Consider the following 14,779-nt stretch of genomic DNA (forward strand, 5'->3'; position numbering starts at 1 on the left):
ACAAAATGACTGCTACCTCTGAAAGAGCAGAAAAAGAGACGAATGCTGTGAGGTCTGCTCCCCATTTAGTGGGAGAAAAGGCATTTCCTCACACAGAGAATCTCTTTGCACATCTCTCATGGCATCCGGTGAAATGTGTGTTATGTTTAAGGGGGCATTTTTAATGTAGGAAAGGCCAGGCCAGGCAGTCCTTCCTGCTATTGTTGGTTTTTGAGGCCAATCAAGGTGAAAGGAGCTGTGCCGGCCCTTGAGGACCATCTCCAAGGCTAACTCCGGAGAAGGTGTGCAGGAAGAACAGCGAGAAGCCTCCAAAGCTAAGCATTGAGGAACACTGAAAGCGCAAGGCGCTTCAGTTTCCAGAGAACAGTGGGCAAGTTCTTCATAATGTACAGTGGTACCTCGGTTTACAAACTTAATCCATTCCTGAAGTCCATTCTTAAACCGAGGCACACTTTTCCTAATGAGGCCTCCCACCGCTGGTGCCCTTCCACTGTTCGGCTTCTGTTCATAGACTGAGGTAAAGTACGCTAACTGGGACACTACAGTGGTACCTCCGGTTAAGAACTTAATTCGTTCTGGAGGTCCATTCTTAAGATGAAACTGTTCTTAACCTGAGGTACCACTTTAGCTAATGGGGCCTTCTGCTGCCGCCATGCCTCTGGAGCACGATTTCTGTTCTCATCCTGAAGCAAAGTTCTTAACCCAAGGTACTATTTCTGGGTTAGTGGAGTCTGTAACCTGAAGCATCTGTAACCTGAGGTACCACTGTACTTCCGGTTTTGCGGAGTTCTCATACCGAATAGTTCGTAAACAGGGCTGTTCTTAAACCGAGGTACCACTGTACAACGAAAGCACAACTCGGGTCTCAAAGAAGGTAAGGGAGCATTCAAAAACATTTGCTTGTCTACGTGCACAGAAAGCAGCACGTCTAGCTTAAAGGCAACACTTGAGATCCGCAATGCATCCATCGTCTTCCATCATTGTTATATTGAATTATAAGATTATTGTATAATCTTGGAAGGTTGTAGAATCCTAGAAAGGTGCAGCGATGAGGCTGTGACTTTCATGAAGCAACACTGCACTTCTGAATTTGCCGCTACGCCAGGGGGTAGATCTGCATTAAAATGCAAACCTAGCTGAATCCCACCCCCTCCCTACTCTGGACTGAATGGCCTTACAGAGAGGACCCATCTGAGATTATAACATGTACCATATCGCTTAAAAATGTAGTATCCTGCTGCCTTTGGGACCCCTTCTCTGAACTCCTGCTCTTTTGAAGTCTTCCCCCTGTGGCAGCGCAGGCTGCAGGCCTCTAAACCGCAAACATCCCTTTCCCAGCCTGTGAGGGAAGCTGCCAGAGAGGAGTGGAGGTTGCGCACATGGCAGCAGAGTCACATGCACGACTTGTTGGCCATAGGGTGGTGGAATCTGGCATACGCACAACAGGCCTTTTTTCAAGCAGCTGGCTGCTGCGGGTGAGCAAGCGTCCGTTTTTCAGAACAGCGCTGCTCTTTCCAGCAAGTCCTTTCCCCCCTGCTCCCTCTAGCAAAGCCAGCGCTTTTACGAAGCCTGCACAACACCTCTCCTTGCTGCGGCACAGCTGGGTGAATTGTCTGGCTGTGCTGTATTTATGAAACGGCAAAAATCCTCCAGCAGATAAGCCACAAACCAGATGCAATTCGCAGAGCTTCAGAGAGTCTTTGCCTAATAAGGAAGGCACGGTGTGCTCCTGCGGCCTGTCAAGTTCCCGGCCACAAGTTGCGATGTTTGCATCTGCAAACAGAAAAGTGCTCAGGAGGCGTTTTGTGACCTGGACCAAGGATCCCAGCTGCTGCTTTGCCCTAAAAGGCTAGAGATGACTGTGATTACTCAGTGCAGTTCAAGTGTGTTCTGTTCTCCTGCTCTTTATATTCAGAACCTCCATCCCATAAAAAATGGAAGTGATTTATAATCATATCTATATATAATAAAAAGACATTAAAAAATAAAATCGGAGAACATCAAACAGCCATTATTGAAAGATACCTTCTTAACTGGCGGCGTAAGCTTGGCAGCTTAGAAAAGTTTTCAGCAGGCTTTTAAATGTTGAAACAGAAGGTGGCTGCTGAATCTGTTGGCAGAGCATTCATTAGGACTTGGCCAAGGATGCCAAAGGCTCTACACCTTCATGAGCCTCACCAATGCAGAAGGCAACCAATAATACTCCTGAAGACGATTTTGATAACTGAGCTGGGATATAAGAACCTAGGCAGTCCCTAAGGTACCCTGGACTCGAGGTGTTCAAGGTTTTGCAAATTAATACAAAGACCTTGAGCTTGGTTTTGTGGTAGGTGGGCAGCCTGCACAGATGTTTTAGCAATGGTATCACGTGTTGTTGGCAAGATGCCCCCATCAACAGTCTGGATGTTGCATTCTGCATCATCTGGATGTAGAACACATTGCAGTAATCCAGCCTCAATGTTACCAATACATGGACTACAGCAGTCGGTCATGCCAGCACGGTGCTCTCCAGATGTTGCGGACTTTCATTCTCATCATCCCTGACCAATTGGCCATGCTGGTTGGGGATGATGGGAACTGTGGTCCAAAACATCTGGAAGGCACAGGTTGGCTGTCTTTGGATTACTAGGTAGGCACTTAGTGTATTCTTCCTGCTAAGAACACACCACCGCCTATGCTCTGCCTGAGCCAATACAAATCAGCGCCACAATATCACACAGTTGCCAGCCAATATCAACATTGGTTTCAATGGAAGAGGAAACCGGCTTTTCGGGGGCTGCAGAGCTGCGTTTTAAAACACAGTCAATAAATAAACACAGACTAAAAATACATCATCTACACTGTAGTAGACCCAATGGAGGAAGGCAAGTTTGGATTTCTGCAGCAGGCTGAAGGAACCCCCAATGGGCTCTTTGTCTGTGAGATATTTTCACAGCTGATTAGCCCTCCCATATGCCACTGAAAGCTGAAGAGGGAGATCCTTGTTCTTAAGCATGCAGAGCAAAGCAAGGAACTGCAGGGAACAATGTTAGCCTATGTTTAAGATTGTAAGAAATTCTCTCTTGGATTGGGCCAAAGGTCCAAGCAGATGAGCATCTTGTGAACAGCCACTGGAGAATACAGTACCCAGATACCATCAGTGAATCTATACAGAGGGACCCTTGACCCTTGACCCACTTGGCTGATAAAAACTAGGAGGGAGGGGAGCTGTCTGGGCCAGGGAAGTGATTAATACCTCCTCAGGAGATGGGTTTGTCCTTGCTTGCTTAAAGGAGGAAGTGGTCAAAACACTTCTAAATAAACACTCCCTGGTTTCTGAAAATTTAAGTAATTACTGGCCAGTTGTCAATCTCCCCTTCTTGAGCAAGGTCCTTGAGCAGGTGGTCATGGATCAGATCCAGACTCTTGGTGAAAACCAATTTTCTAGATCCATTTCAATTGGGTTTTAGGCCTGGTTTTGGCACAGAAGCTGCTTTGGTCATCCTGTATGATGACTTCTGTTGGGAGAGAGATGGGAAAATGTGTCCTTGTTCATTATTCTTGACCTCCCAGTGGCTTTTGACCATGGTATTGGAGTGGCTGTACAAGTTGGGGGTGGACGGCACTGTTTCGTGGTGGTTCTGATCTTACTTAGATGGTTGTTCACAGAGGATGATGCTTGTGAAGTGTTGTTTGGCCTCGTGGGTTCCTCAGGGTTTAATTCCTCCCTCATGCTGCTTAACATCTATCTACATGAAAGCGCTGAGTGGGGTCATCCAGAGTCTTGAAGGACGTTGGCAGCAGTATGCTGACAACACAGAGATCTGCTTCTCCAGAGAGTGGCATTTGTGGAATACTGGGGTTAATGGTTGTAGTTCAACATTTCCGGGGGGCATCAGGTTGCATATGCATGCAGTAAGCTGACCGTCTTGCATTTGGGGTCCCTCCTGGCCGTTCTGCTGACTGGAGCTCTGGATTTCTCCCCTAAAGTCCCACCCTGAAGGCAGTAAAGGTAAAATAAGGATCCCTGGACGGTTAAGTCCAGTCAAAGGCGACTATGGGGTTGTGGCACTCATCTTGCTTTCAGGCCGAGGGAGCCGGCGTTTGTCCACACACAGATGGTTATGTGGCCAGCATGACTAAACCACTTCTGGCGCAACAGAACACAATGACAGAAACCAGAGTGCACGGAAATGCCGTTTACCTTCCCACTGCACTGGTGTACTTTCAAACCGCTAGGTTGGCAGTAGTGCCCACTGGGACTGGTGGGGTGGAAAGCAATGAGCCCAACAGGGAACTTATTATTTGGAGCCAGGGAACTTATTATTTGTCCCCATCCTTCTGCCGAGTTTAAGGAGGACCACACTGAGTCCAAAGATGAGGAAGCAGACAGCCAGAGCTGCTCTCAGGACTCAGTGCAAGTCAGAAAGCAGGTGGGCTTGGGGGAATCAAGACTGAGGTTGGTGGGGCAGCGCCCCATTTGCCCTAACAGACCACATTCCTACATCCTTGTGCCAAATTGCAGACTGATCAGCAGTTTCCTCTTTCCAAGGTCGTTGCTTGGTTTGGTGGCAGGCAAATGGGCACCCACAGAGAACTGGGGAGTGGTGCAACCCCTTGGCCTGCATCACGAACCTTTGCCAGCTGAAGGGCATCTTTTAGATGGGAACCAAAATTAAGGGTTGCCATGTAGAGGTCTTGTTGCTTCCTCTCTTCTCTTTTTATGGTTTGCTGCCAACTTTTGAATTCATGCAGAGACTTCACGGAAGGAAGTTAACACCCCCAAATGCAGAGTCTATTTTTGGTGCCTTAGAATGAAAACCAAGTGCCTTAAAGCTGCCAAACATTTCCTTTGCATTTTGTCACGAGCTTATTTCCTCTCCTGGCTTCCTCTTTGCGCCCATCTCAAACAGGAAGAGTGCTCCTTCACTCCTTCCCTCTTTGGAGAAACTATAAACATTTATTCTGGGACAGGAGACTGGACAGTGGAGCCACAGGAAGGTCTGTAGCCAGAGACACACATTTCCCTCGGCAGCTTCTGGTGTTGTCCATACAAACACACACACAGAGAGACACACACACATTAAAAGCACATGAACTAACATCTTCAGTAATTTCAAACACATACTTCTGGCAAACACAGGAACATAGAAAGCTGTCATACTTAGATCATTGAATCATATCGATAGTATTGTCTACCATGGCAGAGGCTCTCCAAGATTTCAGGCCAGGATCTGTACCAGCCCTGTCTGGAGATACCACAGATTGACCCTGGGACCTTCTGCATGCAAATTTAGAGGTTCTGCCAACGAGCCATAGCCACACCTCCCCAGACCAAAGCGGTGGAATGTTGGAATGTGGGTTGCATAAATCGCTACATATCAGACAATTTAATTGGCAGATTGTGACGCATGTTTGCTAGTGGCATGAACAATACATATTGTTGAAATAGACAAAGGGTGACCCACTGTTTTAGGTCCATGGGCAGATCTGTTTTTCTGAGTGGGCGATATGAGCACCACCTGCTCTGGACACTTCTCTCCCCTCTATCAGCCCCTCACTCCAAAGAGACAAAAAGAGAGAAAAAGTGCACACTCATGAGCTTCATTTTTTCCAAGCAATCTGGGTGCAAGTTAGGTTCAGCTGAAATAATCTGAGACTTGGAAAAGCACATAGATGTAAAAGAGCAAGCAAAGGGAAAGAGCACCACTAGGGGAAGGGTTGTAACTCGGTGGCAGAGACTGAACATCTGCTTTGCCTTCAGACATGGACATATAGGACTGGGAGAGACTCTCTGACTAAAACACTAGAAAGCCATTGCAAGTCAGTGTAGACAATACTGAGCTGGGTGGGCCAATTGTCCGACTCTAAGGCAGCTTCCCTTGTTCCCAACACCCTCCTTCAGCCTTATATACTTTTCTGGGGAGGAAAATGTAAGCTCATCACTACCTGTGGGCACCAGAGGAAGACCTCAAGGGCACCACGTTGCGCCCCTTGAAATAGGCAATAAACATACAGTTGCATCTGTCTTCTGCTTTCTTTTTCTTCTGCTTCTCTTCTTTCTGAAGAGCTATAAAAAGTGGGAAAGTTTGGGGCTTTCAGCACTTTGGGGTTTCCTTTTGCAAATTACCAAATAACATCAGACTCCAATACAAACTCTACTCAGAAGTAAATCCCATTGAGTTCAATGAGCCTTACTCACAGGTAAGTAGGGCACAGCATCACAGTCCATTTAACTTAGCAGGACTTACTTCTCTGTAGATATGTAGAGGATTGCGCTTATGTGCCACTGAATTCATTGTATTTCTCAGTAAGCATGTTTAGAATCGCCCTGTGGAGATAAATGTGTTTGGGCAATCCCAGAAAATAGCCAAATGCTTGAACTGACACTATTTAGCCAGCGACAAGAGTCCCTCCAGGTAAGGGCTGGGGAATCTCTGGCCCGCCAGATGTTTTTGAACTCCAATTCCCATCAGCCCTTGCCAACAATGGCAAGGGATGTTGGGCGCTGCCATCCTGGAACAGCTGGAGGACCAAAGTTTCCCATCCCTGTTCTAGACTTCTGAATGTTCATCACACCACCGTGTTGTAGTGGTAAATGCATCAGACTAGGATTTGGGTTCAAATACCCACTCAGCCATAAAGTTATCTGCGTGAACTTTAGCCCATCACTCTCTCCCTTATGAGGCAGGTTAGGCTACTCAGAGCAAAGTCTTAACCCAGTGCCTAAAATATGTCAGTGTTGGCGCCAAGAGGGCCTAACAGGCAGCGGGGCCGCAACCAAAAAGACCCTCTCCCTTGTTCCTGCTCTCTGGGTGTCTTTCATGCAGAAAGGCCTCAGATGATGCTAGTAAGGACTGAATTTAAGGTGGTAGATGTGGAGGAGGCCTCTGAATAAAATGACTGTCTCTTTAAAAATAACTCATTCACTCACATTCCCATACCCTTTGCCCCAGTGACCTAGATTCTTCATTACAGAGCAGCCACCTTGTCACAGTCTCAATCATATTCACCATGGGGTGGGCGGTGGGGGGGGGGTCCATAGCAGGCCTTGCCTTCTCTCCCATTCCACACCTCTTCCTCCCTTCTTCCTTAATAAGCCACCTTCCCACACATTCACCATCTCCTAGATGCACCTGATTGAGAGATGTTCCAGCTCCTGCCCACAGTTCTGCTGGGATAAAAGTCAGCTTTTCCTCATGTGAATTTGGACCTCAGCTGAGCAAGATCGGTGGCCTTTGCTAGGGGTAAGTAAGAATTAGACTACATGTATAAATTTTTGAAAAAGACTGGTGCAAGCTGTTTAGAATGTACTAAATGGACTTATGAATCTGCCTATTCGCTTATCTTCCTAATGCTAGTGGAGGCTAATTTGGAACTGGCAATTTGATGGCACACTTTTGACTGCAAATATTTGGTGCCAGATTGCTTGTTCATACTGTGATTTTCTTAAGAGAGGCTAAAGGGCAGGCAGGAGGGAGTGACAGGCTGAAATTGGGGAGTTAGCTGGCAGTTGCCCCCTCCTAGGTTAAAGCTTGCAGGTGTTTTGAGTCCTCCTTGCTGAAAATCTAGAATTGAATCCAGATAAATGGAGAAGTGTTACAGGCTGGACTGCCCTATTCTCCATGGTAGAGTGGATTGTAATGTCTTAGGCTGCAGGTGGAGGGGTTCAAACTTTTAATGCTGCTCTGTGTTTGAAACACAAGTGTGTGTGTACACACACACACACACACAAAAAAAAACAACTCCATGCAGTTAGAAAACTAGCATATCTAGCAGACACTAGGCTAGCACCTTAGGTGCTAGATTTTTATTTTTACTTGTAGGGAAGACTGAAAACAGTTTCTCCTCTCTGCAGCCTCAACTAGCACAGTGTAATTCAGAGCAGGTGAGATTGCCTTTTTTGCTGCAAAGGTAGCCGAGGTTTTCACCAATAGAAGGTATGAATGCGTTGGTTTACTGAGTAATGAAATGCAAGCCCCTTCCTTTGGGCAAGTGGTACATCTGTCTCGATGGTATTCGGAAAGGCAGGCAATATAATCTACGTTCTCAGGCACTTGAGGCCTCCAATTTGCTGAGGCCTTGGTCTGGTCATTGTCTAGATGGGAGACTTCCTGGAAGCCACATGCATGTTGCCTTGGGTTCCATCATGGAAGAAAAGTAGTCTATAAAATTAACAAAGGGAGTCAGCCCTACTCTTGGGAAGAGTGGGGTTGCCCACTTCAAGCTGCAAATGTCGAGATGCCATTAAAATCAACACACTGTAAGTGATTTGGTACACATTTTTTGCTCCCATTTGGATATTCTGCCCTGTGCAATTAGTGGCCGTGTGTCCTACTTTAGAGGACATGCCTCTGTTTGAAGTTGTATCCCAATAGAAGGGCTGTCCAGTCCAAGTCTTATTAAAAGATAAAGAACCGTACGGTGGGGGAGCTTGCAGTTGCATATCAACAGTTAGCAATCTAGACAACAAACTGAATGAGGAGGCACACAGGAGACCTTGTTCCCCACTCCGGCGAGATGCATCAAATTTCTTTTTAAATCATAGTAATTAATTCTAAGGGATGTGGGTGGTGCTGTGGGTTAAACCACAGAGCCTAGGGATTGCTGATCAGAAAGTTGGTGGTTCGAATCCCTGCGACATTGCTCAGTCCCTGCTCCTGCCAACCTAGCAGTTTGAAAGCACGTCAAAGTGCAAGTAGATAAATAGGTACCGCTCTGGCAGGAAGGTAAACCGTGTTTCCATGTGCTGCTCTGGTTCGCCAGAAGTGGCTTAGTCATGCTGGCCACATGACCCAGAAGCTGAATGCTGGCTCCCTCGGCCAATAAAGTGAGATGAGCACTGCAACCTGAGTCGTCCACGACTGGACCTAATGGTCAGGGGTCCCTTTACCTTTACCTTTAATTAATTCTAAATGTGCACCTGGACACAGAATATGCAAATTTGTGCCATCTTTCATTCTCTTTGGTGCTGGATGTACTTTTTATTCTTTGGGCATCTTAGCAGCAACATTCTTTAGGTTGTGCATCTCTAACTGCTATGCATTTACTGCTGCCTTGCAGGTTATTGGGGGTCCGGAAAGCTATGCTTTGTGTGGCCAGGCAATTGCAGAATCTGCTGTGCATGTATCTGCTTTGCCACCTCCCCAGAATTGTGGCAGGATTATTGATATCTATATTTGGATGATGGATTAGCGTGTGCGTGATGATGAGTCCCGTTAATGATAGGAAAGTACCACGAGATGGCGCATGTTCACAGATTGTGAGCTCAGCCAGATTTCAAGCCTCCAGCTGCAGACTTCCTTAGACATGCAGTTCTTTTGCCTATGGACCGGATTTCCTGGCTGTTTCTGAAGCCTCCTCCATCTCTTGTTAGAGTGGTAAAAGTGATGGCTGTTCATGGGAGGCAATGTAGAAACCCAGAGCTATATCACTGTAGTGACTACTAGCAGCACCGTGTTGTCTCCCCAAACTAAAAGGAAACACAAATTCATAAACTCCTGAGCACAGGGACACCACATGCAGTTTTTTCCTCGGCTATTCTGCAGCCTACCTTCAGGCAACCTGAATGTAGCTCCTGAACCACTATTTGAGAATCTTTGCCCTAGAGCAGGTGTGGGAAACCTCTGGCCCTCCAGATGTTGCTGATCTACAAATTACCATTTGCCCTAGCAAACATGGCTAATGTTTGACGTTCGGCAACCTCTGGAGAGCCAGAAGTTATTCACACCTGCTCTACAGCACTGGTCTTCAGCTGGTGGATCGGGACCAGTTGCAGCCTGATCCAAGGTGGGTCACAGCAGGAGCAGTATCACCATGTAAATATGTGATAAAAGATTGAGAAGTGGGGCCCCCCATGCCTGTTTGGGTTAAATGTGGGTCCTGGGTCTGAAAAAGTTGAAGATGCCATACCTGCTCGAAGATGTGTCAGCATTTTGTGTGTCTTAAAGGTAAAGGGACCCCTGACCATTAGGAAAAGTCATGGCTGACCCTGGGGTTATGGCGCTCATCTCACTTTATTGGCCGAGGGAGCTGGCATACAGCTTCCAGGTCATGTGGCTAGCATGACTAAGCCGCTTCTGGAGAACCAGAGCAGTGCACGGAAATGCTGTTTACCTTCCTGCCAGAGCGGTACCTATTTATCTACTTGCACTTTGACGTGCTTTCAAACTGCTAGGTTGGCAGGAGTAGGGATGAAGCAACGGGAGCTCACCCTGTCATGGGGATTCGAACCGCCGACCTTCTGATCAGCAAGTCCTAGGCTCTGTGGTAACCCACAGCGCCACCCGCGTCCCATTTTTTGTGTGACTTGCCAATACTTAATCTGGGTGCTAGGAGCAGAGATGGGAAGGCCTGAAAAAAAATGGGGGGAAATGGGAAAAAACCAGTTTTTTTCCTAAGCTGTTTTTTCTCAAAAAAATGAAAAAAAACAGTTTGATATAGTCTGAATATTCCACATACTTTTCCCCCAATTTTTCTGGAGAAAAACCTGCCTCCCCACTTTTTCTGGGTTCCCCCCCATCTCTAGCTAGGAGTCAATACAGTTGGATTTTGTGTATCAGTTACACTTGCTAAACAAAAGTATTCATTTATTTTAGGCAATGAAATTCATGACCACTGGGGGGAGATGTGCTGTTGCTCTTACTGCTGAAGAAGCAAGCTCATTCACAAATGTACAAAAAAAGGGAAACCCACCCATATTGCATTGCTCAGATAAATTATATTCAAGCCACTGTTAGTGGTTAGTTCCCTTGAATGAATGGATGGAAGGTTGCCCACTTTGATGAGGTTACATTCCCTCTGAAGGAGTGGGTACACAGCTTGGGGGTACACCTGGATCCTTTGCTGTCACTTGACACTCAGGTATCCATTAGTTTCAGTTGGTGGCCCAACTGCACCCCAGTGCACCCGAGAGCCAGTGTAGTGTAGTGGTTAAGAGCGATAGACTCGCAATCTGGGGAACTGGGTTCGTGTCTCCGCTCCTCCACATGCAGCTGCTGGGTGACCTTGGGCCAGTCACACTTCTTTGAAGTCTCTCAGCCCCACTCACCTCACAGAGTGTTTGTTGTGGGGGAGGAAGGGAAAGGAGAATGTTAGCCGCTTTGAGACTCCTTCGGGTAGTGATAAAGTGGGATATCAAATCCAAACTCTTCTTCTTCTTCTATCTGGACAAGAATAGCCTAACCTCTGTCGTCTATGCTCCGGTAACTTCCAGGTTAGATTACTGCAATGTGTTATATGTGGGGCCACCTCTGAAGACAGTTTGGAAACTTCAGCTGGTTCAGAATTCAGCAGCCAGGTTGCTCACTGGGGCAAGACAGTTTGAGCATATTATGCCAATCCTGGTCCAACTGCACTGGCTGCTGTTTAGTTTCCAGGCCCAATTCAAAGTGCTGGTTTTCACCTATAAAGCCTTAAGTGTCTCAGGACTGCAATACATCCCCATATGAACCACCCCAGACCCTGTGGTCATCATCTGAGGCCTGTGCCTTCTCTGTGAGAGGTTCAGAAGGTGGCAACACAACAACAGGCCTTTTCTGTGGTGGCTCCCTGCTTGTGAAATACTCAACCCAGGGAGGCTGGCTTGGCGCCTTCATTATGTATATTTTAGGCACCAGGCAAAACATTCCTCTTCTCCCAGGCCTAAACAATCTGGGGTGGGGGTGGTATTAGTTTTCTTTGTTAGCATGTTGTGCATTTTTGTGTTTTTATGTTGTAAACCACACTGTGAACCTCAGGTGAAGGGTGGTATAAAAATTTAATAAATAACGACGATATGAAATGCAATAACACCAATATGCCACGTAATTAAAAATGTTAGTAAAACATCAGTAGAAAACGGTTTACAGAAATTCATATTGTGAAGGGCTGCCTAAACAGTGCAATTGTTTCAAACTGTTTTATATATGTAACTGTCTTTCTGTGCTATTGTACGCTGCTTTAGGATGCCTCATAGGAAGTGATTCATGAATGAAAGAGTGAGTCCAGTGATTCATGCTTTCATGCTTTTATCTTTCTTGTTCCTTCAACTGCTATCCTGCTGATTTAAGCAGGTGGAAAAGCTTTACCTGTATAAATTCTGCATCTCAAGCTGATGTTTAAAGGTCCAGCAGGAGAGTCAGAACAACACAACTACAGCAACCCCCAGCTGCAGTCTCATGTTTACTTACTCAGGAGTAAGCTCTCATTGAACTCTATAAAGATGCATGTGCTTGGGATGCACAGTTGCAATAGGTACCACTACACCTTTGCTATTTATGTCCCCTCCATCCCTTAACTATCAACCCATTGCAGATGGGGCAGCAGTCTTCATGGCAGCGAGGTGCAGCTGAGCAAGGAACTCAGTCTTGTCTGCCTGGTAGGAAGGAAGAGGAGGAATATCCCTTGCTTTCGGATTACATGGGGCTGACCTGAAAGCAGCCACTCTTCATCAGAATGATTTAAAAAGGGATAATGGGACATGGAATTCCTGAGCTATCTGCTAGTTTGTTTCTATTCACTTAGAATTCAGGTGAAACCAGATTTTTTCCCCCTCAAGGTTGGGAAATTAGCATATCAATACTGGGAAAATTGTGGCGCCATCGATTACTGCTGTGTGTTGAATCATCCTGCTTTTATGTTTGAGCTTTGCGTAGATAGGTTGTACATTGTGCATTTCAGTGCCTTCAATTAAGAGTTGGTGCTGGGTTTTGCTTCTTCCTCTTCCCTCTCTGTCACTCCTTCCTTTTGTGCCATGTTGTTTAGAGAAAGCCTAGCTGGTGGGGACTGTTTTATTTGAATTGGTTGCATTTAAGCTGCCCTGAGAGTGCCACTTTTCCGGGTGAAGCGTGGGCTGCACATGTTCTGATATTGTAATAAATGTTCTATTATGCAACAATATATTGTCATGGTAGCCTTGCCAGCTTCATGCATCAGATGGAGACTGCTCTAATTTGCTTTCTGTTAGTTTTAATGGTGCCCAATATTCCTTTTTAATTTTTGGAATGTTTATTTTTGGAATGTTTTGCAAAGGTATGAGGAAGCAATTTTGTGGAGGACAGTGGGAGAGTGCTGTAGTGCTCATGCCCGGCTTGTGGGCTTCCTAGAGGCATCTATATGGTTGGCCATAATAATAATTTATTATTTATACCCCACCCATCTGGGTTGGGTTTCCCCAGTCACTCTGGGTGGCTCCCAACAGAACATTAAAAACACGATAAAATACCAAACATTAAAAACTTCCCTAAACAGGGCTGCCTTCAGATGTCTTCTAAAAGTCAGATAGTTGTTTATTTCCTTGACATCTGATGGGAGGGTGTTCCACAGGGCGGCGCCACTACTGAGAAGGCCCTGTGCCTGGTTCCCTGTAACCTCACTTCTCGCAGTAAGGGAACCGCCAGAAGGCCCTCGGAGCTAGACCTCAGTGTCTGGGCTGAACGATGGGGGTGGAGACGCTACTTCAAGGTATACTGGGCCGAGGCCGTTTAGGGCTTTAAAGGTCAGTACCAACACACTGAAATTGTGCTCGGAAACGTACATGGGGAAAGAATGCTATGCTAGATGGTCCCTCGGCCTGATCCAGCACAGCTCTTCTTATGTCCCTATGACTGAAACAATAGGAATGGTATTATCTAAGAATAAATATCCTCAGGGGATTGACCTGTTTGCAGCAGACTCTCAAGTACTATCTAATCTGAAATCTCTGGGTGGCTAACTCAAGTGGTAAAAACAGCAAATGAGACACAATAAGGAGGGGAGGAGAAGGAGATTTTTGCAATGAACCCTCTGCAGTGGCTCCTTAACCTTTTAAGGTGTGTTCGCTGGAATAGTAATGAGGACTAGCGGAATGAATATTAGGTGCTTACAGGTATTAGACCTTCCAATAGTGTAGCCCAGTTAGTTTGCTGCAGCAAAACCAACAAAGGATATTTGTAGCACCTTAAAAGATTAAGCCTAGAAACTGGTAAAGTGGTCTGTAGGGCAGGGATAGCCAATATTGTGTCGTCCCCCCCCCAGGGTGTTGGACTGCAGCCCCAGCTAGCATAACCAATGGTTAGGGATGGTGGAGGTTTAAGGCAGTACCTGATGGGGCCCACATTGGCTCCCCTTGCTCTGTGCTGTAAGAGCATATGCTTAAGCACAAATTTCTCTCTGTGCAGGTGCCCTGCAAATTATAATTTGTATGGCTTCCTCTCCAGTGTGCCAGGAAGTGAACTTCTGCAAAAATGCTGTGTTCTCTGCAAGAGTTTCCTCTCCCTTCAATAGAACCACAGTTCCCTTACACCCTTTAAACTGGGTTTGAAAATGGTTTAACCTTGCAGTGTAGACATGCCCTATGGTGCAACGCAAAACAATTTGTTTATAGGAAGAACAGTGCCGAAGAACCTCCGTCCCAGGGGCTAAATGCGGCCCTCCAGGCCCCTGTCTCTGGCCCTTGGGACTTTCTGCATGCTACACCTCCTCCTTAGCCACTGACACAGCTTTGCACCTTCTTTGAGTGCTTTTTGAACCCTGATAATTTCTCTTGCATGCCTGGGAGGAGGTTAGAGAGGAGTGCAAGTAGAAAGTAGCCCATGGTCCACAGACAAAATTTGCATTAATTGCCTGTCCACTTTTGCTTTGGCCTTGTCCACTACACTGGCATGCGGCCCTCGAATGGTTGTCCAGAGGGGAACGTGGCCCCCCATTGGGCCGGAAAAAGGTTCCCCACTTCTGCTTTAGGGGGACCTGTGTTTTGAGCTCACCGTCCAATAGGTGGCGGTCATGGAACCGATTTGCGTTCCATGCAAGCGCAAAGGGAAGAATAGTTTTTCTCCAATGT

This window comes from Podarcis liolepis (genome assembly GCF_965112155.1).
Source record: "Podarcis liolepis genome assembly, chromosome: 14".
Lineage (NCBI taxonomy): Eukaryota > Metazoa > Chordata > Lepidosauria > Squamata > Lacertidae > Podarcis > Podarcis liolepis.